This window comes from Tupaia chinensis, unplaced genomic scaffold (genome assembly GCF_000334495.1).
Source record: "Tupaia chinensis unplaced genomic scaffold, TupChi_1.0 Scaffold000295_1, whole genome shotgun sequence".
NCBI classification, from domain to species: domain Eukaryota; kingdom Metazoa; phylum Chordata; class Mammalia; order Scandentia; family Tupaiidae; genus Tupaia; species Tupaia belangeri.
Genome location: NW_006159783.1, coordinates 287,508 through 304,269, shown reverse-complemented (window position 1 = coordinate 304,269; position 16,762 = coordinate 287,508). Strand labels below are relative to the sequence as shown.

The 16,762-nt window shown below is 36.6% G+C and overlaps 1 pseudogene; it reads right to left on the bottom strand.

The window, feature by feature from the left end:
• Window positions 1–349: 349 nt before the first annotated feature.
• LOC102502519 (olfactory receptor 1086-like) overlaps window positions 350–16,762 on the bottom strand; it is a 26,977-nt pseudogene continuing 10,564 nt past the window's right edge.

Sequence of the window (16,762 nt, the reverse complement as noted above, 5' to 3'; positions counted from 1 at the left end):
CTCATGCCTGAAATCTCAGGAGTACAATGGAGGAAAAGGGTTTGCAGCATGGCTATCCCCTCTAGGGGATACTCTCTCATTTTCCCTCTCACTGCTTCTCTCTGTCATGCTCTGTTGGGCACACATGTTCTATGACAAAAACAACAAAAAGTGTAACATTAGGTTGTTTCTTTAAGATTTGTCTTCATTTTGATTAAGCATTTATTGCTATAAACTTTTCTTTCAATATTGTTTTTGCTATATCTTGTGTGTTTTGATACATTGTGTTTTCATTTTTATTTGTCTCAATATAAATTTTAAATTATTTTGTAATTTTATTTTGTACTCAATGATTATTCAATAGTTTGCTTTTTATTTTCTATGTATATTTAGATTAGAATCTCTTGCATTAGTTGATTCTCAGTTTCATGCTAGTATGGTCAGAAACAGTACTTGATATGATTTCACCCTCCTTGAATTGTTAAGGTTTGTGTTGTAACCTAACAATCTATTCTGAAGAATGTCCTGTGTATGTTTGAAAAGAATGTGTATTCCTATAGTTTTAGGTAGAATGTCTATTGGATCCATTTGTTCCATATTGTGGTTCCAGTCAATACTTTCTTTATTAATTTTCTGTTTGGATGTTCTATCCATTATTGTAAATGGGTTAAAAGTCTAATAAGAACAAGACTTTTAAAAACATAGTGAAGAAAGTGGAATGATAGTTTTTAAAATGCTCTAAATAGCAGAAGTCTGTTTAAATTGATTTTATCTGATTATGAATCATGTAAGAATACTTCAAAAAGTTGTGGGAAAATGAGTTGGTGTCGATGCTGAAACATTTTAAAGTCTGTGCACACTTTTTTCATAATATCTTTTCTCATAAATTTTGAAGTCTCCCTCATACATTTGCCACAAACACTTTCTCTATGCTGTAATTGTTTAAGAGTTTGGATGCATAGGCTTTGACATAGTGGTAGGAAAACTTCCATTATTAAAGAGAGATCTACATGTCTAGCATTATACATAGTTGCTAACATTTAATTGGATAGATCAAGAGTCAGTGTATGAGACAATAAAAAAGGCATGGGTACAAGAAAAAATGGTTCATTGGTGGCCACTACCATCTATACCTGATATGATTTTTAATGACTATATAATTTCTTATTGAATTTATGCACATTTTGTTAAGTAATTATTAATAAAAAGTACTATTTTTCAAATTTTTTTGCTTACACAGTGCTGTAAGAAACATTATAGTACACACTGGCTACTTGTGCTAATCATTTTTGCAGATGTATACTTAGGCATTGAGACTCTTGTTTCTGTGAAATAAAATGTTGAGTATAACTCGGGTGGAAATAAGAGTGTTTTGTTTCTTTAATAGAGAATGTTAAGTGATGATCTATAAAAGCAAAATAGAAAATGTGAGAACATATTTATATTTCATTGTCTTGTTTAGTTACACATATCAATTCATAGTTTGCAAGGAAGGGGAAGAATTATCATAAGAAACAAAACAATGCTAAATACATTAAGGTGATTGTCATAATTCAGACATCCATTAAAAAGAAACAAAATAAAAATCCATATCCAAAATAAATATACAATAATAATTTTCTGTTACTTAAAGCATGTTATGGTGATAACAATTTGGAAAGGACTTTCCTCAGGGCTTCTGTAACATCTTTGTTCTGCAAACTCTGTATCATGGGATTAAACACTGGGGTCAAGATGGTGTAGAAAAGGCAGACCGATTTGTCTGTTCCTTCATTCTGATTGGATTTGGGATTTAAATAGGTTATAAAACCATGACTATAATATGTGATTAGTGGAAAAGGCTTTGGTTTGTCCTGTGTTTGGTGACAACTTCAGGATGGTTGAGACAATTCTGCCACAGGACCCAAGAATCAACATAAAAGGAACAGTGACAGATAATAGAGCTGATACATAGACCACCATCTCATTCACGAAGATGTCTCCACAAGCCAGCTGAACAATGGGGAAACGCCACAAAAGAAGTGGTTGATTTGGTTAGATCTGCAAAAGATCAAGAGAAAATCTGGCATGTCTGCCCAACTGCAACTGGAACTGCACTGATGCAGGAGGCAATGACCAGCTGGATGCAGACTATGTGGCTCATGACTAAGTGATGGTACAGAAGGTTGTGTAAGGGTCCAGAGATTGGTCTAACTGATGGAGATGCAGAAAAGACAACGACAATGCAACTGCAAAAGAGGCTTTTATTCTTTTTCCAGCTAGCTGGGGTCCGAGTTTCTGCCCGTCGCAACGGGCCTTCACAAGGACCCCATACCTAAGATAAAGGGATCTTTTATAGTTCAGGATTTTCTATAGAATGTAACACACACAAAGGAGGGGGGTATGAGAAGCAAGGGTCCAGCTGTCACCACCTGCTCAAGTCTAGATAAGGGCTCTCAGCTAAGGGTCTGGATGACCTTGCCTCAGAAGTGCTGGGCCCTCCCGTTTTCCACTTATCTGAGTTCCCAGACTCCTGGTTTCTGTTCTTGAGGCGCTAACAAAGTGGGCTCCGTCCTTGAAGACTTAACAGCGTAGCAATTAAGCTAACTTGCCCCAGCATTTCCTAACATGGAGGTGATTATGCTAACTTGGCCTAACAGTTGTATATGGCCATATAACACTCACAGGCCCTTATTGTCAAGAGGAGGCTCTCAGAGGCTCCAAGCATAAAGATGAAGCACATTTGTGTAGCACAAGCAACCAAAGAAATAGTCCATTGGTCCAAAGATCTGTGAGCATTCTAGGAAGAATGACAGACACAAAACAGATTTCTAGGAAGGAAAAGTTGCTGATAGAAAAATACATAGGCATATGAGGAGTGGAATCTACTCTTGTTATTAGAATGATGATGCTATTTTCCAGCAGGATAATCGTATAGATCACTAAGAATAGTTCAAAAAGAAACCAGTGAAATTTGGGAATATCAGAAAAGCCCAAGAAAACAAATTCCTTCAAGATAATGACATTAATGTCTATCATTTTAAATTTGCTTTCTCTCTGTGGATTTATATTTCCTGGCTGCATTTTCCCTTTTTATAATGGGATTTGCACATGAGCATTAAGATTTATAATTTATGTTCCTTTAATATTTTTATTAAGTTTTTAATTAACAAATAAGTTGTATGACCTTGTGTACAGTGTGGATTTTCAAAGCATGTATACATTGTGTAATAATCAAAACAAGGAAATAAATATATTTACCATTTCTGGCATTTATTACTTTGTGTTGTGCACAATCTCAGTTTCTTTTTGACATTTGTGTTGTACAATTTTAGTAAACTTTGTGTATGAATGAGAACAGTAAACTCATCTGTAAAAATAAAAAAAAGTTTAATCGGTAAGATGTTTAAAAGTTTACTTGTAATGTAAGATTTGCATTCTAATTGTATTTATAAATAGGATATGTAAGGTCCGGGGGAAGGGAAAAAGAAACATGGCGGAAATATTCCCGCTGGCAAAACTTTCCTGTTTTCCATATCTGGTCCGCCATCACCAAAGGACTTTCCCGCCCTTCAGCATTTGGTGAGTCTGCCAAAGTTTAACAGAAACAGCGAACTTCATTGGCCAGACAAGGACCCGTGGTGACCACCTATTGGACAACGGCCCTTTAAGAACGAGCAGCACCTACCCTGGGTGTGACTCCCTGGGCCTCTGACCAGACTGAGGGACCTCACTGGAGAGTGCAGAATAAATTATGTTGGTTTTATTAAACCCCAAAGCCTGACTCTGGTATTTTCGCCTTTGCCGCCTCTGACTTCGCCACCGCTCCCAAATCGAACCTAACAGGATACATACAGCTACACATTTTAATTCAACCTTCAGTCTGAGATAGCAGAATATAAGTGAGCTTCTTTGTTTAGTCAAAGAATCATCCCGCTCTGCTCTCCTCACTTTGTTTTCATTCAGGATTTACTCAACCTTTCTTTTTAGAAATATTTCCATCTTTTTGTAATTACTTTTTTTAAAAAAAATAAAATATATCTTTGAAGTCCTTTTTGCTTGCCTTTTTTCCCCCTTTGTTATGTGTAGAATCTTGCCTCTCTTGCCTGATATAATTGAATATTTTATTTGTCACTGAGCAAATAAGGTTCTGCATTTTTCCCCCAATCTTATGCTTCTCTCATCTCTATAACTAAGTGCAGGATCCATTGAAACCAGGCTCTCTGTTTTACAATTTTTCTCTCAGCAGCTGCTATGTGGTAATAATTATATTTAATTCATCTCAGAACATTTAATCCATTTAAATCAACAAATCTTTATTTTATCCAATTATATTCACATGTATCTATTTATTTATTTTTTAAGAATTATTTTATTTAACATACACTTTTTAATTTTAATTTGACCAGAGAAGAGAGAGAGAGAAAGTGAGAAAGCGAGCCACCAGATTCAGGACTTGAACTGTAGTCACCCATGTGGGAATTCAGCACCTTTAACCCCTATCTGCTGGCCCCCACATGTATCTATTTAGTAGGATTTGAATCCAGGTTTCTTTTCCTTTTTTTTGAGTTTTTTTTGCTATAGAGCGTATGCGATTGCCAGACAGAGAGAGAGACAGAGAGATAGAAAGCGAGAAATCACCCCCCAGGGGGGATGGCCACGCCGCAATCCCTTCTTCTCCATTCTCCTCTCAGGATCTTGGGCACACACGCACACGTGCCTGGTGTGAGTTTTAAGCCACCGGGTCCGGGACGCCAACCGCAGTCGACTATGTGGGAGTCCAGCGACATAGCCATTATGCTAAATGCTGGTCCCTGAATCCAGGTTTCTCACCCAAATGATGCATAACAACCATTTTTCCTCCACAGTCAAAAGTCAACTCTTTTTTTTTGCCCCCCCTGATCCTGGACTGAAGCATATGAGAGAAACACATTTGACAGTTTCCAGATTTAAGGATTTCTGTCTTCTCTTGAGATGTTGATAGGTCCATCTACCTACCGTTTGAACGGAATCCTAACTTTTTTTATGGCTTTAAGTCTTATGCAAATTTCTCTTAAAAATGTTTTACTTTGGTGGGAACCAGCAGTTAGCATAATGGCTATGTCGCTGGACTATCAGGTAGTCGACTGCAGTTCCTGTCCCGGACCCCATGGCTTACAACTCACGCCGGGCACGTGTGCGTGCGTGCCCAAGATCCTGAGAGGAAAATGGAGGAGAAGGGATTGCGGCGTGCCCATCCCCTCTGGGGGGTGATTTCTCGCTTTCTGTCTCTATGTCTCTCTCTGTCTGTCTGGTGAGCGCACGTGCCCTATAGCAAAAAAAAAAGTTTTACCTTGGTTTATTAAAGATAAAACTACTTTTCTTGAAATTAAAAAACACATAAAAATACCTGTAACTATATAGTCTCAGCTAGATGCTACTTTATAGTTGAAGCACATGACTCCATCTCGGAGGAGCGCCTCCAAGAGAAGTGGAGAATGAAGCAGAACTCCATCTTGGAGAAGCAACTCCATTATGAACTGTTAAATTCCAAGACTGGAAACCTCCCCTCTCCCCTTTTGTTTAAGAGTAAATAGTGTGATTAACATTCCTATTGTCCTTAAAACTCCACTTCTCCTAATCACCCTAAGGATGATTAACCTGCTTACCTGCTTTTTCTTGCTTCTGTAAAAGACCTGCCCCCCTACCCTTTCAAGCCCACCGCTCTTTGCCCTTGTAAATCATCAAGTCATCCAGGACATGATTGTGCATTTTTGGCCTATATAAGCTCCTTTCTCCTTTCACTCAGAGCTGTGGGGTTTTGAGAGACATGAGTCTCCAGTATGCCGCCAGCTTAATCAATAAACTCCAATAAATTTGGCTATGTCTGTATGTCCTCATATTTCTCCCTGAGTAGACTATAACAGTTGGAGGCCCAGCAAGATCCATACCTGTCTGGTACGTGGGTGAGACATCCTAAGGAGAGCAGCCTGGCTTGGTCCAGCTGCCAACTACTTGGAGACTAGGGGAGACTAGGGTGCTCTAGGGGAGGCACCACCTGGCACCTTCCAGGACCTCAGAGCTCTTCTCAGGATTATTGACAGCTGACAAGAGATGCTGACTGCTCCTCCAAAAGATTGTGGAGTTTTAATACAAGACCTCCAGAGGCATTTCTTAGGGAGTTCCAGTTCTGTCCTGTCCTGCTCTTTGGACTCTCTTGGAAGACAAACCGGTGAGTACGGGGTTGGCAGTGGACCCCTGCTGACCTGCTGTGTCACAGGTGGCTAGGCAGGGCTGCCCCCTGTTGAGGGATCTAGAACAGGATTAAAGATCCCTGTCAGGGTTTAACTTCCAAGAAGTTTCGGAAATCCCTCCACAGGTAACTAGATTCAGGGCTCTGGACATGGTTATAGAACCCCCTACTTAGGTTCCACCAGATGTGCTTGGGATCTGGGGACCAAAGATCTGGCCCTTAGATAGTTTGAGAAAAACCAGGGTTTGAATCCCTGAGAATTTCGAGATGGATTTCTTCTGCTTTTTCTGTCATTTTACTTATTTTTCTCTGCACCCTCTTGGAGAATATTACTTGGTTCTATCCCCCTCTTCTTCAGTGGAGAATATTGAACAATGGGCTATTGACCTCACATACCAAGGTGTTCTAGAGTTCCATTCTGACAAGGGTAAAATGTTTGCTTACTTTCTGATCTTAATTCTAAAAATTACAGGAGGCAAAAATAGCTCTCTTGAAATTCCTCTTAGCTGCATGCTATAAACCACTTTGGTGAGACCTTTGTAGGAGGCTGTGATTATAGGACAAGCTTTCAAACAGAGGTTGAGAACCCTGTGTGAAGTTAAATGGCCCACTTTTGGGGTGGGATGGCCTGAAACAGGGTCTTTTGATAACGAAGTACAAGCTATTTGGAAAGTTGTCACAGGAAAATCAGATGGACCTGGACATTCTGACCTATAGCTGTAGTACAGCAGCCCCCACCCAGGCTGAAAAATTATGCCTTAAAAAGCAGGGAACTGTATTCTTGTAATTGGCCCACAGAAAAAGCCTCAGCAAAGAGAACAAAAGCCCCCTATCCTGCAGTCTGATTCTGAATTGGATCTTCCTCCTTCTTATAACCCTAGCAGCATCAGCCTAGGGAGGACAATGAGAGTCTACAGGAGGCAGCCTCCTCAGCCCTCCTCTCAGTGCCCTATACCCAGAGAAGATCTAGGGAAATGAGGGAGGATCTAAGCTCTGATTCCTCAGAGGCCATGTTGCCCTTAAAGGAACCACCCCCAACACAGGGAGGTTAAATTATGATTATGGCATCAAATTCTCCATCTAAAAGCTATGAGAGTCTTTTGAAAACATCACACTTAAAAGGGGTAGAAATATCAAGAATATTTGTGTTGTAAAAGCTAATCGTATAGGCATTAGTTAAATTTCTACCACTTTCTACCATCCTTAAGTGTATAATTAAAAATTTCAAAAAAATTTTAAAAAGAAAGAGAAAAACACATTTAACAAACATACATCTTTAGGGTCTCACAATTCATTATATGACCTTGAGTAGAAAATGCACAACTAATTATGCTTTAAAATAATATAAAATTTCTATTTATATTTCTTCTTTTTCTTCCACTATTTAACACAATTAAGATAAACAGTATCTTTTCTCTTAAACTGTTTCTCCTATGTGTATCTCATATTTTCTATTTAATTAAAGGATAAAAAGCCTTCAATATACATGTAAATATCTTTTTGTTAACAAAATTTCCTTCCTGTGTGGGATAAGCAGATAGTGTAAAGACTATTGCTGGACTCTCACATAGTCAACCACAGTTCGAGTCCCGGTCTTGGTGGCTTAAACTCATGCTGGGCACATGTGCACGCATGCTCAAGGTCCCAAGAGGAGAATGGAGGAAAAGGGATTGTGTCATGGCATACCCCCTGGGGGGTGATTTCTCGCTTTCTATCTCTCTGTCTCTCTCTGTCTTTTTGGTGAGTGCACATGCCTTATAGCAAAAACTTATCCAAAAAATAATTTTTTTTCTACGTACAACTAAGTAAGTTTTATTTTCTTATCTTTTCTCTACACCAGAGGAAATTTCCCATTGAAGTTTCCTCCAAAAGAGTCACTAAATACTGTTCTACGACGCTATCCTTCACTCAAGCCAAACATTCTTGGTGATCTATTTCTTTGCATACCTACATCAGTTTTACCAACTTCTCATAATTTTATAGTGTGTTGTAATCCTGGTTTGAAAAATAGGGGGTTCAGGTTGAGATATGTGTTGATTTGTGTAGGCATCCATCATGGGCTTACTCCTGCAAAACAAAAGGGGAAAAAGAAAAAGGACAGAGACAGAAATGCAGGTGAACACAGACAAGCTGTGCTGCTCGGTCATGCTGAGCATCCTAATTTATTTGTTTTTACAAAGCATGATGAAATTTCTTTTCTTTTTGTTTTAAGAGGTTTTTGCTATAGTGCACGTGCGCTCGCCAGAAAGAGAGAGACAGAGAGATAGAAAGTGAGAAATCACCCCCCAGGGGGGATGGCCATGCCATAATTTCTTCTCCTCCATTCTCCTCTAGGGATCTTGGGCACACACGCACATGTGACTGGGGTGAGTTTAAGCCACTGGGTCCAGGACTCGAACCGTGGTTGACTACATGGGAGTCCAGCGACATAGACATTACGCTAACTGCTGGTCCCATATGGTGAGATTTCTGTAAGCATGTAGGAATGTGGTTAAAGTCTCATAGACTCACAGATAAGCACCTTCAGAATATACATTTTCAGGGTCTTGTTGCTCTCATGTGTGACCTTGATACGCGTCATGCACCATGCCAGCTTACTATAGTCAGATGTGCTGGCTTCATTGAAGGCCGACTGGTTACTTCAGAGAGGAATGTGGGCAAACCATAAATATGATATCAAGCGGGCATCACACAACCAAGCCAGGGTCAGGATGTTTCCTGTGCTCATAAATGTCTTTATGAAGGTATGTGTCAGCCGGTTCACAGTGAAGTAATTGATGAGGCATTCTGATAACTGCCTCCTGCTATTAGGTTGCATACTCTCATAGATTTGTAACATTTACTGATTACTAGTACTAAATTTTATCTCTTCAAGAGTGGCATAAACCCAAATTCACTTTGGCAGACTAGTATCTGCTAATGAGCATTCAAAATATGCTACTGCTTCTCATTTCCACTCCTAACTTCTAAATTCAATCTATGCTCTCATTGCCAGAATTTCTCTTACTTAAGCCACAACAATGCATTCTGCACAGAAAAAAAAGCTTGAGCATTCCAAAGATGTTTTACCCATCATTTTACTTCCCCACAGCCTCTCAACTAACCAGGGACATGGGCACATGACCTGCATGGAGTATGCAGGTGGACTCAGGAACTAAGCCCTGATTTTGCATGCAGCTTCCACACTGCAGTATACTGCACTAGAGTTATGCCACCAAAGCTGGGCCAGTAGCACTGAATTTTTTTTTTAATTATTATTATTATTATTGGTTTTAGCCATAGGGCATGTGGAGAGATAGAGAAAAGGAAAGTGAGATATCACTTCCCTGTGGGTCATGCCACAATCCCTTCTCCTCTATTCTCCTCTCAGGATTCTGGGCATACACGTGACATGATTTCAAGCCACGGTCCAGGACTCCAACTGCAGTTGATCTTGTAGGAATCCAGACCTCAACATCACACCACCTGCTGGCTCTATACAACTATTACTAAAGCCAGTAGATAAATAATTTCTTAGTGAAGTTTTATATATCTTTCTTTAAAAATTGAGTTGTTTGTATTGCCTTTTGTTACAAGTGAAGAAGATAAATTCGGAAAGTACAAAATTTTTCAAGATTCTTTATATCACATATTTTAGATTTCACTTCTATGTCAGTGCTTGTTCCATATCACTTGACTTGATTTAGAAAAAATTTTGAACTTTCTTAAAGCTTAAATTTGTTGCATGTGTCAAATACTTTGCAAGTTCTTTGGGATAAAGAGATATGGCAATGCCATTTAGATCTCAGCTGTCATTTATTAAGGTATTATATACAATGTACCAAGCTCTTATTATATTTACTATTAAGATTATTTTATTATAAATCTGAATTTGAACATCGTCAATAAATTATTTTAAATTAATATTTAATTTTTGTGGTTTTGTAATCCTTATTTATTTATTTAACTGTATTTGTTGTTATTATTTTTTAAATTTTATCAGACAGAAACAGAGGGGGAAAGTAAGAAAGCAAGCTGCTAGATCTGGGACTTGAGGTGCAGTCGGCCATGTGGGAGTCTAGTGCCTTAACTACCAAGCCTCCTGCCAACCTTCTTAATTTTTGTGTTGTGAATTAAATATTTTTCTTTTAAAAATTTTTTAGATTTTTAATTTACTATTATATATTATTATTATTTTTTTTTTCCATTTGCTATATGGCATATGTGCTCACCAAAGAGACACAGAGAAAAAGAGAGAGAGAGAAAGAGAGAGAGTGAGAAAGCAAGCTGTTAGGTCCTGGACTCAACCATACTCAGCTTTGTGGGAGTCAAGTGCCTTAACTACTGTGCCACCTGCTGGCCCTAGATTAAATACTTTTTTCAAACCTGACTATTCCTCCTGATTTATCTTCAAAATAAGTGACATCTTCAGTCTCTCTTAAATATATTTTATCAAAATGTTTTGTTCCCACTTAATAAGTAAAGGACTCAAACTGAGCTATTTAGTAGAAGGAACACTATTCTAAACAAAAAGCCATGATACATAAAATTCAAGCAAGTATATATCATTTTGCACAATTAAGATAAGCCCACTTATCAAAAAACTTATTAAATCTTGGGTACTTTGTCTTTAAACTTAGATTTAAAAAATAGGTAGATAGGTACATAAGAATGGAAATGAAGCACATCATTATTTTGTATATTGTTGTGAGGGGGAAAAATAGTACTCCTTAGAGAAAACTAAAAATGATAACTCAGCTATGGGACTGACAAACTTCCATGCATGTTATTCCAATGAATCTAGACCCTCATATGACATTTGCCCTTTGAAAACTAACATTATGTTCCACTGATCAGCCCTCTGAACTGATAAAATTTTGACATACACTTCTTTTCTTCTCCTGATGTAACATTCCCTAGCATTCCATATAAAATATAATACAATGTTCTTCTCTAACATTTTAATGCACATATCAATCTGAACTGAATTTACAGTAGAAATTACTGTTGCACTTGATTATTTTCTATAAACTAGAAGAGGATGATTGAATATACAATGAAAATGTAAAAATCGAATCTATAATTTTCAGTGGGATAATCCTTATTTGTAATTACTAAATTAAAATAGATCTTATTGCTAAAGAAAAAATTTAGTATTTACTGATATCTAGCCCTAATAATATCTTGGAATATTGCTTCATTTTATACCAAAATTAGCTAACTAGGGAAAAAGTACAAACAATATATAAAAAGTTTAACAAGTGTAAGTCATACCATGTCAAACTTGTTTACAGTTTGATTGTACTGGGGTAAAATAAGCAATAATAATAGAACATAGGCCAAATTTCAACTAAATAGACTTTTCCAGAGACTTATAATTCAGAATAAATGCTTCATGATTTCCTTACTAGACTGAATTTCTATAATATAAGGAGAGTTTTTCTTATAGAAATGCTTTGATTTATAATAACAAATCTTTTGTATTATCATAGCAATATGTATTTCATTAACTCACACAAAACATTCTTTGCTTTAGTTTTTTTTGTCTTATTTAAATTTATTTGTTTACATTTATTCATTGTACATCATTACAGCATACAAAATGAGATTTTCCATCCAGAGTATACTGTATATTGTCTCAATCAAGCACATCAGCATACATGTTATTGTCAACAAATAATTTTCCATTTCTAGTTTCCTGTATGTTTTGCTTTTCTTCCCCCCATCCTTGATTCCCTATCTCTTACCCTCTGCCATCTCCCACCATCACAGCATACAAAATGTGATTTCCCATCCAGAATATACTGCATAGTGACTTAATCATGCATATTATTATCCAAAATTTTCCATTTATAGTTCCTAGAATTTTTTACCCCTCTTTCTGACCCTCTGTCCTTTCCCACCCTCTTCTCCCACTGTCTCTGGTGTCTAAACTGTCTTCTATTCCTTTCCCACCCACATTGTATTGATCACACAATTTCTTAAATAATCTAACTACTTTCAATGGTAAGTTCACATGGTACTATTAAGAAAACCAGATTTAAATCATAGAAATGCTAAGGAACTTTTCTTAAAGTCAGGAAAAAGGTTAGGAGTTGAATATTATATCCCAGAATTTAATAGAAAAAAAAGAAAATTCTAGAGAAAATATTAAAATACTTGAAGTTCTTAAACATTCTTCTATAATTATACAATTTTCCCAATGACAATTTGAGTGTAGGAATAGGGAAAATGTTATTAATGAGTCTCTAAGATGGTCAGAAATTTGTAGCCAATGAAGGACAATCTAGAGCTCAGTACGTGGGCAGAGATGAAAATTGATCAATGCATGACCATGATCTCAAAGACAAGTGTTTATCATGCACCCATATTGCTTTCTGAAACCACCATCTCCTTGTCTTTATCACATCTGTTTTTGCAAGCTCTTTGCTCATTCTTAGATAACTTCTCCAAGTTGATTCCTACTGTCCAAGGAGAGTAGTACACTTGAAAGAAAACTGACTGAGAATAAGTTTTCAAAAAACAACTACTATAATAAAGCCAATATAGGGCTTACAATCAAGAATGTAGGGCTCAGCATCTACTGAAATCTTTTTTGAGGGGATATCATCTTTTCTCTGTAAAATATAACAACAATTTAGTGGTGATTCAGTGAAATGTTGAATATAAAAGCATTTTTAAAGATGAAATATTGAAATTACTGACATTTTATCTGTATTTTTCCTATATTTTACAGACAGTATTTTCAAAAAGCTTCCTCAAATCTCATGTAACATAACAACTTTTTTCTCTGACTTCTAGAAAACTTTAAACCTTCTATTTACATAACTTAAAAAAGATATCACTAGATAATTTAACTAAATATAGCATGCTTATTTTCATTAAAATAATCCATGCTTATTTCTCTGAATTTCCCCACAGAATTAATGCTATTCTTTCATTTGCCTATGTGACATAAATGTAGCTTTTATCATTTCAGTGTACACGGTATTTACCCACAAACCAAGTTTATCAAGTCAATGGAAGATTGGAAATAAAAATCAGCAACTGGTGATACAATTAGGAAAGACGTTTTTCTGCAGAAAAAGTCTTAAGAAAAAAAAAATCATACTAATTTTTACCCTAGCATTTTTAGTTTCATTTATTATGAAATTTAATTCTTTTTTTTTTTTTTGGAGAGATTTTTGCTATAGGGCGCGTGCACTCACCAGACAGAGAGAGACATAGAGACAGAAAGCGAGAAATCACCCCCCAGAGGGGATGGTCACACCGCAATCCCTTCTCTTCCATTCTCCTCGCAGGATCTTGGGCACGCACGCACACGTGCCTGGCGTAAGTTTTAAGCCACCGGGTCCAGGACGCGAACTGCGGTTGACTATGTAGGAGTCCAGCGACATAGCCATTACGCTAACTGCTGGTTATGAAATTTAATTCTTAACAAACAAGGAAGCTCTTTGATACTATGAAGATGGAAACCAATTTAAATAATGTGCATTCAGGGACCAGCAAGTGATGTGGTGGTTAAGGTGCTGGACACTCCCATATAGTCAGCCATGTCAAGTCCCAGACATGGTGGCTTGCTTTCCTACTTTCTCTCTCTTTTCTCTCTCTGTCTTTCTCTGGTCAAATTAAAATAAATGAATAAAGAAATAAAATTTAAAAATATAATAATATCCATTCAATACCTTGCTCCATAATTATAGTTTAGTAGATGTAAAATACTTAATGTTTAAATACATGTTCAACATAATGTAATCAGTTAATGTATGTTAGCCTTTAAGGTGGTGATGATGATAATAATGACAATGACAATGATCTTTAAACTAGCAGCTGTTTATGTTCAAAATGCTTCTCCTTTCTTTCTTATTTCACCTGATAATGTTAAAAATTATAAAACTCCCAAGGCTGAGTCAGAATTTTAAAATTTTAAACAGTAATAGCAACAAAAAAGTCTTTATAAAATTTTTGTAATGGAGTCTTTTTGCTGGTACCAGAAATATAGATACAAGCAAAATAAATGTATTATTGAACAAAAGTAGTTTATTTTTCTCTGTTTGTATAAGGTTAAATAAAATGCTTCCCTTTACTGATTGAGTTAAAAGACAGAGGGAAATTCAGAAACAAGTTTTTGTTTTTAAATTTATTTTTTATTTAGTTAATTTATTGTTATCTGAAACAGAGGCTAGCTGAAATATATTCTTTTGTAAGAACAGTTCTTTTTATGTAGGAAACACTGTACCTTGAAGATCAACACACTTCTACATTTCAAATTTAAATAAGCCATTCTGGGGCCAAAAGATGGTGCGGAGTTTATGGTGTCTAGATAATGCACCAGCAACTTTGGAGTTGAAGTTCTATACCTGATGGCTTGATATTTATGCAGGCATATGTGCATGCATGCTCAAAATGCTTAGGGGACACTGGAGAAGAAGAGGTTGTGAAGTGGCCATCCCCCTAGGGGATGCTTTCCTTCTCTCTCTCTCTGTCTCTCTGAGTAGTCCACATGCCATGTGATGGAAAAAAAAAATAGCTATTCTAGCCCTCAAGAAGACTAGTACAAATACCAAAAAACATATCTGGTCATGTCATTCCTTCTTTAAATCCTGAACCTCTTGATACAAGCAATGAAAAACATCAGAAATTTTTAACTATTGATTAATTTTTATGTAAGTTTAGAAAGTCAAAAATATGTAATTATACAGTGTATTACATTAAAGGAAAGCTTATTCATCTGTCACTAAAAATTCAGAAGAGGCTTATGGTTCTTAAACTAGTCATGTCACCTTTAACATGAGTATTCCAAGACAGCTTTCTCATGAGCCAGGTAGGCCTAATCATCCCCAGAGCACAGAAGGGGTCAGAAAAAAGACTAAAGAGGAACTCTCATTAAATACTTTTTAGTTGGACAAGTTGCAGTTGGTATGCAGAAATTCTAAAATTTAGTCATAAATAGTGGCCAGAATGGAGGTTAAGGTGCTGGATCCCACATGGCTGACTGAGTGATTGGAGTCCTGGACTCAGCCACATGAAAATACCTCTGGGCATGTTTGTGTGCATACCTAAAATCCTAGAGAAGAATGGAGGAGAAGGAATTTAAGTGTGGCCTTTCCCCCTGGGGGATAATTTCTCTCTTTCCTTCTCTCTGTTTCTCTCTGGCAAACTCAGATGCCCTCAAATATTGTCTTAAATCCACATCAAGCTGAGACAGGGGCTAAAAAAATATTATCTCTAGCCAAATGACCATGTAATAACTTAAGACTATTTCTATCATTATTTGCCCTCAATTGTCAAAACCTAAAGTTCTATATAGTTACTGCATTGAATTCAGTCAAGAACTGCCTCCGGGTGACTGTAGCTCTTCTAACAGTAGTTATTCTAAAATAATAATCTGCATCACCCTTTTCACATCAGAGACATAAAATGTAATGTAGGAGGGAACCAGCAGTTAGCGTAATGACTATGTTGCTGGACTCCCACGTAGTCGACCTCAGTTTGCGTCCTGGACCCGGTGGCTTAAAACTCACGCCTGGCGTGTGTGCATGCATGCCCAAGATCCCGAGAGGAAAATGGAGGAGAAGGGATTGCGGCATGACCATCCCCCCGGGGGGGTGATTTCTTGCTTTCTGTCTCTATGTCTCTGTCTGTCTGTCTGGCAAGCGCATGCGCCCTATAGCGAAAACCTCTCAAAAAAAAAAAAAATGTAATGCAGGAGACTGCCTGATCTAACTACAGAAATCAGGAATGTGTGTGTGTGTGTATATATATATATATATACATATATATATATCAGAAATCAGGAATGTATATATGTAGATATATGTGTATGTATATCTTTGTGTTTCTGTTTACATAAATATTATTGTATTAGTGGAAAAATGTTGTACTACCATGGGCCTGCTCCTTTCACTCACTGTCACCTCTACAAAGCAGAATATCTACCAGAGGAGAATAAGCCAGGGAAAAAAAAGAAATATACATATATATATATATGTATATATATAGATAGAAAGAAGTACAAACATATTTGAACAAGAAGCTATATCTCACCCCTACATTGAAAACTACCACTATACAAGTGTTATATTTTTATTCATCAATTTTGAGTTATATTGTTGGTTGCTTTATTTAATTTTAATTATAGGTATTAGAATAAATGTGATTTTTCTTAATTTGCATGTTTATAAGAGCTAACAATGATGACTATATTTTGCATTAGTATTTGATTATTGTATTTTCCTTTAGTATTTATACATCATTTTAAAAGTATATATTGCAGTCTTTTATACAATTGTCGATTGAGTCATTTCTTCTCTTACTATTCAGATTTAAAAATTCTTTACACATTCTGTTTGCATTGTTTTGATGGATAAAATGGTTTGCAAATATTTGTTCCCTTATATAGGGTGTATTTTCATTCTCTTAGTTCAAATCTGACATGTAATTTATATAGTTTATGAGATAACTCTTCGGTAGGTACTTGCAATGTACAATTTTTTAGGTGTTTGCCATAAGACATGTACACTCACCAGAGAGAGACAGAGAGGGAGAGAGAGAGAGAGAGAGAGAGAGAGAGAGAGAGAAAGAGAGAGAGAC